This window comes from Dermacentor albipictus, chromosome 2 (genome assembly GCF_038994185.2).
Source record: "Dermacentor albipictus isolate Rhodes 1998 colony chromosome 2, USDA_Dalb.pri_finalv2, whole genome shotgun sequence".
In the NCBI taxonomy this organism is placed as follows: Eukaryota; Metazoa; Arthropoda; class Arachnida; order Ixodida; family Ixodidae; genus Dermacentor; species Dermacentor albipictus.
In genome coordinates, this window is record NC_091822.1 from 143,253,440 (window position 1) to 143,266,201 (window position 12,762).

At 46.9% G+C, this 12,762-nt stretch overlaps 1 protein-coding gene across 1 annotated transcript in view; it reads right to left on the reverse strand.

Annotated features, from left to right (window-relative positions):
* Hk (potassium voltage-gated channel subfamily A regulatory beta subunit hyperkinetic) overlaps nucleotides 1-10,994 on the reverse strand; it is an 85,959-nt gene extending 74,965 nt beyond the window's left edge. Inside the window, exon 1 of the mRNA XM_065435480.2 lies at nucleotides 10,515-10,994. The gene's annotated coding sequence lies outside the window, so the exon portion shown is untranslated. The remainder of the gene's footprint in view (nucleotides 1-10,514) is intronic.
* Nucleotides 10,995-12,762: the final 1,768 nt, after the last annotated feature.

A 12,762-nucleotide genomic window follows, 5' to 3' on the forward strand; every position in this document is an offset into this window, starting at 1 on the left:
AACAGGCTCTGGGAGTCGTCATAAGCCTTGGCTGCGGTCCACTGACGTCGCACGCAAACTGCGCTTGCCGTGAAGGTGGCGCAGCCCTCTACCTCGCGCGACACACCGAGCTAAGCGACGCCTCGAGCGCAGTCGCGAAAAGCAAACACGACCCGGAAAAAGGAGCAAGAGAAGCGGATGTGGGGTCACGCGCCCGGAGTGGTTCTCTGTGCCCCCTGCGTTGACTACGTTTGCATCTCCTGTTCCTAGCTCTACGGATTTGCAACAAAAACTAGATTACTGGCAGTGAACCAACATCAACCTCCAGATTTTTTCTCCCCTTTCAATTTCTCTCCACGCAGCACATCAGCTTTGTTATCATTTACACCGATGGATCTGTCTCGGCCAGCAACTACGCAGGCACTGTTATCATCCCGGCCTTACAATTCACAACTACTTTCAAAGTGTCCCATATAGCGACCTCTACGGCAACAGAACTTGCTGCTCTACGTGCCGCTGTTAATTACGTCGCACAAGCCAAAACTTGGAAGTGGGTCATTTTTTGTGACTCCAAGGCTGCCCTTCAGGGTCTGCAGTCAGCCTTACGACGCAAGACCCATGAACAACTAGTGGTTGAGACCAGAGAAGTTCTCCATCAAGCTCTCATAAACGGACATGAATGACATCATCTTCCAATGGCTTCCGGGGCACTGTGGCATCGTCGGAAATGACCTAGCTGATGATGCCGCCCGGTCAGCCCATAAAGAAACCCTGGCGCTTCCTATACCCTTATCAAGGACAGATGCTGCCAAGGGTCTTCGTTTACTTGCTCAAACCAAGACTGAAACTTTGTGGAACACCACGATTTTCTCCTACTGTCGTCTCCACCGGCTGGATCCTACGTTAAAGCTGCAGATTCCATCGAACGTCTCCTGCCGTGATGCAACTTTAGTGTGCCGCCTTTGGCTAGGCGTGACTTTTACGAAAGCTTACTCATTCCTTTTTGGAATGTCCGACACATCGATCTGTGATTTGTGCAACTGTGAAGAGACGATCGAGCACCTGTTATGCTTTTGTAATCTCTATGACAACGAACGCGACGTTCTTTGGAGGGTATCAAACCGATTAGACAACAGACCATTTTCATAGAGTAAGATTCTCTGACCATGGCCCCACGCGTCGCAGGCTTACAAAGCGACGCGGGCGCTGCTACGTTTCACGAAGGCGACTGGCCTCAGGGACCGATTATAGGCGTGAAGTTATGGACATCCGTACGTATTCACACCGATAGTACCCTCTTCCCTTCCTCTCCTTTCTTTCCATGAACCCCTTCTCCTGTGTAGGGTAGCAAACCGGACGTGCGCCTAGTTGACCTCCCTACCTTTCCTTCCTTTCTTTTCCTCCTCCTCCTCCTCCTCCATGTCAAAGCTAATAGCTTCGACATGACAGAAAATTTCTTCCGTGAATCCAAAATCGTAGCTAAGGAAGCCAATTTCTTAACAAAAAGAAAATGTAGAAGGAATGAGCTACACTAAAGCATTTCACACTGGCCGGGAAAAGAACGTAACGTAGAACTCTGCAAGAAAACAGAACACCAAACTAAGAACGAGACACGATGCCAATAAATGACACATCAGCGTGCCAGCTACTTTTTCTTCCTATACCCCTTCATATAGGAAAACCGACCGTTATGTTCCAAACCAAATCTAATTCATTCATTGTCATGAATTCATTCGTTCAACCGTTCGGTCTCTCCCTTCACTTGCGGATCAAGCTGAACGACACCCGCGACAAAGGAAACGCGAGAACCGTCATCCACCACCACGCGTGCTCGGCATAAAGACGTCCGCAGCTGAACTGAGAAAAAAGAGAAGCTCGGCTGCGCTCTTCCCCTACCGGCGGACTTCCCCTCTCTGCCCGATCCGCTACAGAAAAGCCGCAACCGGCCCGGCAGAGGTTCTGCGACGGCATCTTTCGCCGATCAATCGTCGAGACCGCGAGGCGCATGCGACGCGGACACGACCACTCGTTTCGCGGTGCTGTGTGTCGGTCCTGTTTGCCCGCAGCAAACACAAGCGATATACAACGCCGGTAAACACCTCCACGAGAAAGAAGGGAAGCGCGGAAACATTTCTCTTTCTTTTTTTCTTTTCTCTCCCCTGTATTGCGTTTCGTTTCGCTCGGTGTTTACCAGCGGCAAATAATATACAAGCGGTACACACAACACCGCCAAGGAACCTTCGCGAGAAATAGCAAGTGTGAAAATGAGAGGCGATGATGGTGAAGCGGGGGGCGGGGGGAGGGGTGGAGAAGAGGGCTCGGGCACTGGGCCAAGCGAAACAAGCCCACTCCAGCGGGGGGTGCCCACGATGACGAGGATGCACGATGCGCGAAGTGAGCTGGAATCACGTGTCGGACATCCCGTTTGAACGGGCGACGACGCGGTGCGCCGAGCGTATATCCTACGCGGCGCGGCGTTGACCGCGGCTTTGGTCGCTTTTGTTCGAGAGAATGTCGCACGCACGCACGCAGGCACAGGGAAAGAAAGATTGACGTGTTTAGATGATGGCGCGATGCCTAATTAAGGGAGGAGGCTAAGAGGAAGGAAGGTAAGTGCGGCGCACTATTAGGCGGAGAGAGAGAGAGAGAGAGACAGACAGATATGCTTTAATGATGTGATGGAGACGTTAGCCTGGCTGTTCGCCTGACATGCTACTTCCGTTGCTGGGGGATGATTATATGATATGTACAGTTATCATCAGCGTAACCAGGCTGATGATGATGGTGATGACAGTTATGCAGTGATGTGTGTATGTACAGTACACACACACGCACACGCACACGCACACGCACACACACAGAGAGATACACTATAGATATATTTACAAAGTTTCGTTAAGGCTTGTTGCCCGCAAGAATGTCAGCAGCGCTTTCGTGGCGCGTAACGCATAGGAGCTGCTTCACCATGGGCCGAGATAACGCTGTAGTGCCAAACTCGAGTCCCGTTGAAGGTGCAGTGACTGTAAGTCACCGCGCTTGAACTACAGTCACTGAACTAGCTACACTGCGGGCCGCTTTGATTTACGTCATCGACCAGTAAGCTGAGTCTTGGGCCATTTTATTCACCGACTCAAGAGCGGCCCTGCAGTCCCTGAAGTCGCCACGTATGCAGGACCAACTCGTAATGGACATCAGATGCCTATGCAATAAAACCTGCGAACTGCTTCACAGCGTTGTGCTGTTGTGGTTACAAGGCAACGTACAGGCTGACCGTGCTGCCCAGGCTGGACACGACACTTCGAGAGAAGTGGTCCAGATACCTTTCTCGAGAAAATACGCGGCGACACTAGTATGTGCACACGCTTGGCGTCTCCATAGATCCCTCTGAACGGATGCCAGATACCAGTGCTGACCCCTATACAGAATACATCCATCGTGCGACTTTTGCATGCCGCGAGGCCTCAACAGACTAAGCATGCCTTCACCACATAAGATTCAACGTGGCACGCACAAATTACTTCAGGTGTAAGATTCAACTCACGGACTCCCCAATGTGTTCTGAATGTAACGTCCCTGAGGACCTGCAACATGTTCTGTGCGACCGGTATCTCTACGCGTCAGAGAGTGAAAGAAAGTCTCTGAAGGCGCACTGTGGGAGTGTAGTGAAACAGCATAGTGAAAGTCGCGGCAAATGCTGGAGCAAAGGTAAATTTAGCGCGCCCTAACTATAACCTGGCGGATTACGCATATATAGGAGAGTGAACCAAGAACAAAACGCAGAAATAGCCCCCTTCGAAGAAAGGCGCTCGTCGTGTTGTCGACTGTCACACGCAACTTGTCACCGAGGTTCCGCTCTCGTACAGTCGCTGTCGCAACGGTCGGGCAGGGAGTGGCTTGACTTAACGACTCCCCACCCCGCAGACATCTCGCTGCCCGTTGTCAGAGATGCGGGTGCGCCACTGTGTTCGTAAAAAAATGCGATGCAGTAAAAGAAACTCGTACCACAAACAGCGCTCGCGTGCGAGATTTTTGAGGCATTCAACATTTTTTACGAGCGACGACGCACGCTTCAGCTCTCTGTCCCTCTCACTATCGGCACGAGAAATAGAGTACACGTCCCGTTCTGGTATTTGGCACAGAAACTTCATAAGAACAACGGACAGCAATGGATACACACATGAGCGCTGACTTTCAACAGTGATTTATTAGAAGCCGTTGTTTATTTACTCAAGAACAAATCAAGCATGTGCAGACTTTGAGCCAGCCAGAAATGACAGTTTTTTCCTCGGTGAGGGCATCGAAGGAGTACTAACGCACTCTTGGCCACGACGAAGCCGCCCGATCTGCGTATGAAAGTGGTGAACAGCCCCACGTGCGACACATGAAACAGCGAAGAGACGCTCACACACATTATCTGTGTCTGCCCGCGATATAGCGCCCAGAGACAAGTGATCTGCAGAGTACTGGACCAGTTGGACAATCGTCCCCGATCAGAACTGAAAGCTTTAGGTCAGTGCTCTGTAAGAACATCCGCGTTGAAGGCCTTAGTCGCGTTGATAAGGTTCCTGCGGTCTACGGGGCTTAACGATAGACTTTAAGAATGCCGCCCACTACCGCTCTATAGTTTATGCGCTTTGTTCATGCTCGTCTCTCTTTCTCTCTAACTCCCCCTTCCACTCTTTTTCTCTTTTTATCCCCCTTAGCCCTTCCCCCCATGCAGGGTAGCCAACCGGAACTACCTCTGGTTAACCTCCCTGCCTTCTTCTGTATTCTCTCTTTCTCTCTCCATCTCTCTCTCTCTTTCTCTATTGTTGCGGATTCAATTATCAAACGCGCCATTTAATCTTTACGCCTGCGCAAAACAAAGCATGCGTAAAACTCAGGCGAACAACACGCGTTCCGCGGTGGTATTCGGTGCTTAACACTATACATTATGTCGTACCAGCAAGGCCTAAACTCAGCGCTTGCAGAGTATCTGTTGCGTTTATTTTTTCTCAGCTTTCTTTTTCTCTTTATCTGCAACTCTTCCGTATGCATTTATGCACCTATCCTGGAAACAATTTGGTTGTTAGACAGCGTGTGGTCAGCGCTCTGTCTGTTGTCTTTTTTTTTTTTTGTCCTGTGTCATTTAGTTTAAATCTTTTGTTGAACAAGCTGTACCAACCAGCCCAAATGAATACGCTGTTCACAATGAAAAAATTACGCGCGAAGCTCCATAATAAATATATCCTCCACGTTAGTCGGTGGTCGGACCCAGTGCTCAAATGACGCCACTCCCTTAGGCCGGCACATTTCTCGGGCTTTCATTGAGTCCTTCGCATTCCCACATGAGGTGATAAACAGTTCGAGTTACCTTTCTTGCGCAGGCATATCATTGCACTTCGGGAAGGGATTGCCTGAGAAATGGACGGAAGCTGTTTGTACAGTCACCGACGTCCTTAAAAGTGATCACCTTGTGCGTCGACTTTTCAGAAAGCGGCTAATGGCTTTCCCGTGGAGACTGATGACGCAGAATTGGCCACGTAAAACACCAGCTAAAGAAATTCAATTTTATTCCAAATTTGGTGATGCGTTTGGGCCCTTCATACTATCAGTTCTGTCAGGGCCACCTCTGTACTGTTAGATAACGTGCGAGAAACAAGCCGCGTTTACATATAATTTTTCTTTTGTTTTTTGTTTTTGGAGGAAGCGGTGTGGGGCTCAACAACGGAGAGAGAAATCGACAGCTTTCCTACATGCGCATACACTATTTCTATTTGTACGAACATTTAATCTGTAATCGACTTATGAGTTCTTACGAATCAATGCATGGCTAGTTGAACCATGCTGCTAGGAATCAATGGAAATATATGCCTGTGGTTAGATTCTTGTCAAAATACACAGTGAATTACTCGTTAGCTGCGGTGAAGCATTATATACATACCATAATAGCAATAGCACAAAACAGCAACAATATTATAACTATAAACTTCTGCGTCGTTTTGCAAAACGTTTTAGAGGAGAAGGTACACTGTGAAATTATTGACAATGGTGTTCAATATAAACATTTGTTCTAAACGCAGTAATGGTGGAGAGACGATATTTGCATAAACGCTTGCATAAAGAAGCCATTCTGCAAACCTTCCACATTCTGGATAAGATTGCTAGCGAGTTTTGAATGAAGCGGCCAACAGTTTTAGATTTTATCGCGCTACTGTATTCTGCAATAGTTTTGTCAAATGTATTCAGTTTCTTAGATAATATTAATATGAGCAGGTTGGTAACGATATGTCGTACATAACAGCAAGGAAGAATACTCGTTGATATTTCCAATAGATTTCCTTTCATATGCCCGATGTTCTGATTGCGCCTGACCCTTTACAACGAAGTTACCCGTATAACGAATGATTTCCGAGCACCCAAGCTCTTCGTTATAAAGGCGTTCGACTGTAGTATGACGCACCGACGCACGCGTATCGGGTGGCGTAATGCCACGATAAACGAGTACAGAAGCGCTAAAATACATGCGTGACCAAAATAAAGGGAAGGCGTGACCGAGCAAAAAATAACTAGAAAAAATAGAATTATGGAATAAACAGAGGGACCTGTTTAAATAAAGACTTCGACGAATTAGGAATTTGACTATAGACAAGATTCAACAGCACTCGGTGATTATCTTCTCCTGATAACAGATATAAGCCCAGTTTCTGCACATTATCGTAGGTATTTTGTGAGAGGCCGCCATTGTATTTAATCAGCATAGGCACTGAAATGCGAACAGGAAACAATTGATCAGAACGCCTGTTACCCGTAATTACACGAAAGTGGGGCGGGTAATTGCTCTGCATGAGGTAGTTCCCAGTGAGTGTACGTTTGGAAGTCTTACAATTAAGCCACTGTTACAAATACAGGAGAACAGGAGAATTTGCATTTGTTTCTACCCCGGTCTAACTTTCGTGTCGCTTTCACATGGTATTGCTATAATGGCGCTACGATTTAATGTGTATGGTAGAGTATCTGCAATTTTTTATAATATCACCTTCACTGTTTCTTTGTTACAGAGTCGTCTTTGTAAAGCCTAAAAAAATTCGCAGTTCCACCCGAAAGGCGAAGCACCAATTGCTATAGCAAATTAGTAGATAGCTGTATGAAGTAAGGATAGTAGATTTATCGGCCGTATAGACTTGTAAACATTCGCTTACTAACTAAATTAACAATGATAGAATGTGTAAGCGCGTGACTCAACTAGGACGTAGAAAGAAACAGACACACAGAGACAGCGCTGTCTTTGTGTGTTTGCTTCTTTCTCTGCCTTTTTTTAGTCGCGCTTACACATTCTATCATAGATTCAAGCCAACTAGCCCGTCAACGTGCTTCGATTAAATTAACCAACACAGTGTCTCGCTCAATGACAGCGGAAACTGTCTGCGAAAACGCTGGAGTTAGGAATCGAGGCAGCAGCTGCGAGCCAATTGACCTCCGCGCATCTCTCGTTCCAACGCGAACGAAACGTCGAAAGCGCAGCGCATACGAAGCTACCGGCACTACGCGCACTCTGCAAACATCGCAGATCGCTTTGGCCACGGCGTCTACTACGGCGTCCGCGATTCGCGTGGCCAACGCCGTAGTAGACGCCGCGGTTGTCTCCACTCTGTACGGAGCGGCGGGCGAGGAGGTCATCGAGGCACCGTAGCAGCCGCCGGAGAAGAACGCCCCTCCTCCCTGGCCTTACCCCCTTGCCTCTCGCGCCACAGGAGAGAGGGCACGCATCCGGGCCGCGTTCCTCGCTCCCGCACGCGAGATTGAACCGCATTCGCCGGCTCACCCTCACATGCTTTCGCTCATATAGAACATCACGGCGACGGCGGCGGCAGAAATGCGCCTAGAGTGTCCATATAATTGCTATCGCCATAAAAAGAAAGAAAGAAAGAAAAAGAAAACTTCACCTTATGTACCGCGATGGAAGTCAAACGAAACGATAAGAGCCACACACACCAAGAGTTACTTCATTCTTCTCCTCCACACACGTAGCGCCGCAAATCTTTGTTGTGGCAACCGTGACGCTTTTCATTGGGGTTCAGATTTCATTTGAAGGAGACAATGCTATCAGCGCGACTGCAAGACAGTGTAAATCACAGGGTGCGAAAGTGGAACGCTACGCGTGGAGTGTTCTTGCTTTTTTAAAGTTTTTATCGTAAGCAACGACGAGCAAAAGATTTTCTTGTAACTTCAGAAGAAGCGCTGTGCTGTCGTGCTTACCGCACGTACGGCATCACAGAACGCTTACGCCGTCAGTTTACTTTCTCGTCAGTGTGTTTTTTTTTTCTTCTTTAACTCAATAAATGTTCTTGTACAGTCAGCAAACAGGCGAGCCAGATTTGGTAGCAGTCAAGGGCAATGATATCCTCGTAACAAAGTCTGCCACCATGGCCTGAAAGCCGCACTGTTCTCGTAAATAGAGATACGAACTAGTTGCAGTAACCAAAGGCGCACGTCCTGGCATTTTCACGTTAGAAACTTAATCTGTATTCACTGCGCTGAAAGAAAAAATCGTGCCGAATATTATGACTATATCCGCCAGTTAAGAAAATCTGGTCACCAATCGATGCCACATTGCGGAGTCAACTAATCATGCAAGTGGTGCTATCCACCCGTTTGTATTCGAAGCTATTTCTAATGTACGTACTTTTTTTTTTCGTAGTAGTGCAACCACAAACTGGTGCTAGCTACTGACGCTTTAACGGCCTTTGGCCATTTTACTCAGAACAGCGCCTCTTTAACTACTTGGACAAGTTCCAACTATTAACACCGAGACAGTTTGGTTTTCATCCTGGAAATTCCACAAACCTAGCTTAAATCATGCTCACTGGCAAAATCAAAGCGGAAATTGACGGGGGCAGCAGATTCGTAGGATCTGTGCTTATCGATTATTCAATACCATTTGATTCCCTTAATCACAACATTCTTTTTACTAAAGTCGGCGCATATGGCATAACAGCTCCATCTTCAGAGCTACTGCTATTACTGTTATGAGCTATTTACACGACAGGCAGCAGCAGATTTGCATTTCAGGAGTACTGTTTGACACAAAAATAATAATCACTGGCGTTCCACGGGGGTCCATGCTCGGTCCCCTCTTATTTGTTGTATTCATTATTGATTTCCCAAACTGCCTAACTTCTACAGGATGTCTCCTGTACGCGGACGACAACCCTGTTGACACTTCCCATAACGACATCTGTACTCTAACTGAGTGTTTAAATAAGGAAATAAATAATATCACCAGTGGGTGTACAAAAAAAATAAGTTGCTCATTAACACTCAGAAAACAAAGTTTATGGCTTTTAGCGCACGCACTAAACCTTTATCTAACCTTCCACCACTGTACAAAGCGTCTCAACCATTATTACATGTAATGAGTGCTCATTTTTAGGTTTTTGATTAGACTCCTTTCTTAAATTTAATTTGCATGTCAGCTTCGTAAAAAAGAAAACCGCTTATAGTATCAGAGCACTTTTGAACGCCAGACACTACTTTCAAAAGCACACTCTCCTGGCATTGTATTATGACTTTATATACAGCCATTTAAGTTATTAAATCAGTTCCTGGGCTCATACATATCGCTGTCATGTAGCTCCATTGCAGCACATCCAAAATAACCATGTCCGTATCATCGCATCGGTTCCTTATAACGCCCATGCTATTTCCTCTACACTGAGTTAAACACAATAAAATCATCTGGTACAGCCACAACATCGTTATTTACCGCCTACTTAAAAACCCACAATTACATTGTCATTGGCAGAAATAGTCTTGCTAACGATAACACTACTTTGTTCTCTATACAAAATGATCTTTTACTTCCAAAATCACGCAGAAACTATGGCAAACTAACTGGGTTTTGCCAGTATGAAAATGTGGAATAATTCACCGGCCTGCGTGAAATCTTCACCTACATTATCGTCGTGCCAACGTTAACTGAGAGCTTACTTTACTACTTTGTAAACTGCATCTCTTCTTCGATGTACGTTTTTATGTTACTTAATGTATATGTTTTTATGTTATGATGTGTTGCCATAGGTTTTAGTGTTTTAACACCGGAGAAATTGTGTAATTCGACCTTTGTTTGTTCATAAGCGCAATTGACGCCTTTTCAGTTGTATATTATTATGTAACTAAGAACAAGCGGTCCCGCTGCAGTTTATAACTGTGGGACCTCTTTCTGTATAGCATCTTTTATATATATGTACCTGTAATGAAACAATAAACTTGAATTTGAATCCGAAGCATTTATAGAATGAATTGATGACTTGTAATACACAAACGCCAACGATGCATCACCTGCACTTTGACAGACAACGAAAAACCCTTCCCCTTTTCTTGCTGTTTGTTTCTTGTCAGAACTAAAAACAACCAGTAAACTTCATCGACCTTCCGAATTGAACGTCGTTTCGACTGCCGTCACGACAGGTACAATGCCGGCTGTATCATGCGCCGAACATGCTTTAAAATGGCGAGGAGTTGCGTAAACTGAACGCGCTAACTTTTACACTTACGTGTGACGAATCCGAAGAAAAGTTCTCCCCGGGACTTTCACTGGGTCCACCGACGGCGCTAAGGTATACCACTCCGCAAGCTTTCTTGTCGTTCCTTTCTTTCCGTGGGCCTTGCAACTCAGGCACCCCAAGCTTCGACGATAGCACCCTTGTTTATCACTCTATTCCGAGTGACCACTTCAGAGACTATGCCAAGGGCAATTGGCAAACGTTGTTCAAAAAACCCTTTGACGATTCACAAAATTGGCACGACAGTCGCTCCGATCGGCGTGCAGGCGGCGACCGTGAGCCTCTTGCGGCGACAACAAAACACTTTGCGCCTTGCGCACCAAAGTCAAAAGCATGCGCCTCCCGGGCCCTTCGGCTGGCCCACGCCGCGCAGCAGACGACGACGAGCGCAGCGTCCGGAGCAGACGACGCGCCGGTGCCCGAAGACGCTCTCTCTTTCCGAACTGCCGCCGCGGTGCTCAACGCCGTACTCTTTCTCTCTCTCGTTCTTGTCCCCACACCCCACCCACCCCTACGCTTTCTATTCGTTTTTCACCCCGCGCTGTCCTGCGCACGTACTTACTTCACCCCGCCGTTGCGCGAGCGTGCTACGTCGCTTCCCGCCCCTTTCCCGAGTACCAGCACCACGGCCGACGACGATTCTCGCGATGTCTCGCGACCCGTGGCGAAAGGAAAGCGAGAGAGAAAAGCGAAAGAGATCAGGGAGAGAGGGGGTTGCGGCGGCCTTCGCTCCGGTTGGTCGCCGAGCCGCAAAGAGTCAAAAACCGTGGCGCTCCGCGCGCGCGATCGCTGTGGGGCGCCATGTTTTTGTGTCCGAGTTTTATCAGAGGTAGTGCTGGTGCGGTGTGCGTGGCGTAGGTACGTGTGTGATTGTGCGCGTGTGGCTTCTCTCGCTGACCTCGTCTTTTGCTTTTTTTTTCTGGCCCGAAAGCTAACGCCAAATGGATACCGCTGGCCTTGCGACGTTGTTACTGCGTGATAGCTAAACTCGGTCGATGAGAAGGGTCCCGAGGGAGTGCATAAGCAGCGTGCCGCCATTTGTTTCATTTGCTTACTTTTCGTTGCACTGTCACGCAAATTCGAATGGTCGGAGCTACCGAAAGCGCGTCCGACGAAACGATAAACTATTTTAATCTTGGATGGAACACATTTCCTTACTCAGAGCTCGATGTGGGGTAAAGGGCTGTAGCAACCAAATGTGGCCCAATGTATGCCCCGCGTGCGCAGAATAGTACTAAAGCTAAGTGGTGCATTAACAATGTGGAATGGTCTTTTTTTCTTTCCCATTCTGCCTCTCGCTCTCTATCTTGAGTTTGAAAACAAAAACTGATTTTCTCTGTTCGCGGAGAAACAGTTTGCTCAAGAAACTTATACATTGGTTTCCCCTCAGGGAAGCTTACTTCCACTGCTTTATAGCTGCCCTTAGCTTTCTCTTCTGCCCTTAGTAGCGCGTGCATAAGTGTCATAGTTGTATTTCTTAAAGTAATTGTTGCATTACATCTGAATCAGCTTTCCCGTAATTACAATTTCTTTGCGAGCCTGGCGCATAATCAGCTGCGTGTAATATTCAAAAGATTATTTAATGCACTCAAAACCCGCAATCTCGCTTTTCTGCAAGGCACAAGTGCAACACAAGAAGTAGTCTTTAGGGCAAACAGAAAGAATGGATGGATTTACACTTCAGCAGTTTTTGCAAATTAAGATACGTTTGCGAGACATCATATTCCCGATGTTTATCTAAGCAAACAATAAAGAAATGTTATTTCAAATAAGATTCGTTTGCTCAAACTTTAGAACTACGAACCATTCACAAAAGAAGAGATATTGGGCACTCAAACGTCACCCAGCGTCACCAAATATGTATTAAAAAAAAAGAACTCTTCTTGGTTGTTCAGCACAACTAGAATAATCAAGGAAGCTAAAGCAAATAAACAAAAGAAAAAATACCCTTCTTTCGCGCTCGCATTAAATCGAAGTCGGACATCACTTCGCTCTCGACCGCATGGCGAAGAGAAGCAAAGACTATTTTTTAACAAAATTTCTATCAAAATTACATTATTGGGTTACGTGCCAAAACCACGATCTCATTATGACGCACGCGCTGGGGAAGGGGAGGGGGCGCTCTCTTATATTTTTAAACGGCGCTCGCTACTCGAACCTTCTTACACTCCACTTCCATCGGAATGCGGCCGACGCGGCAAAGATCGAATCCGTATACTCGTATTTAGTAGTGCCACGT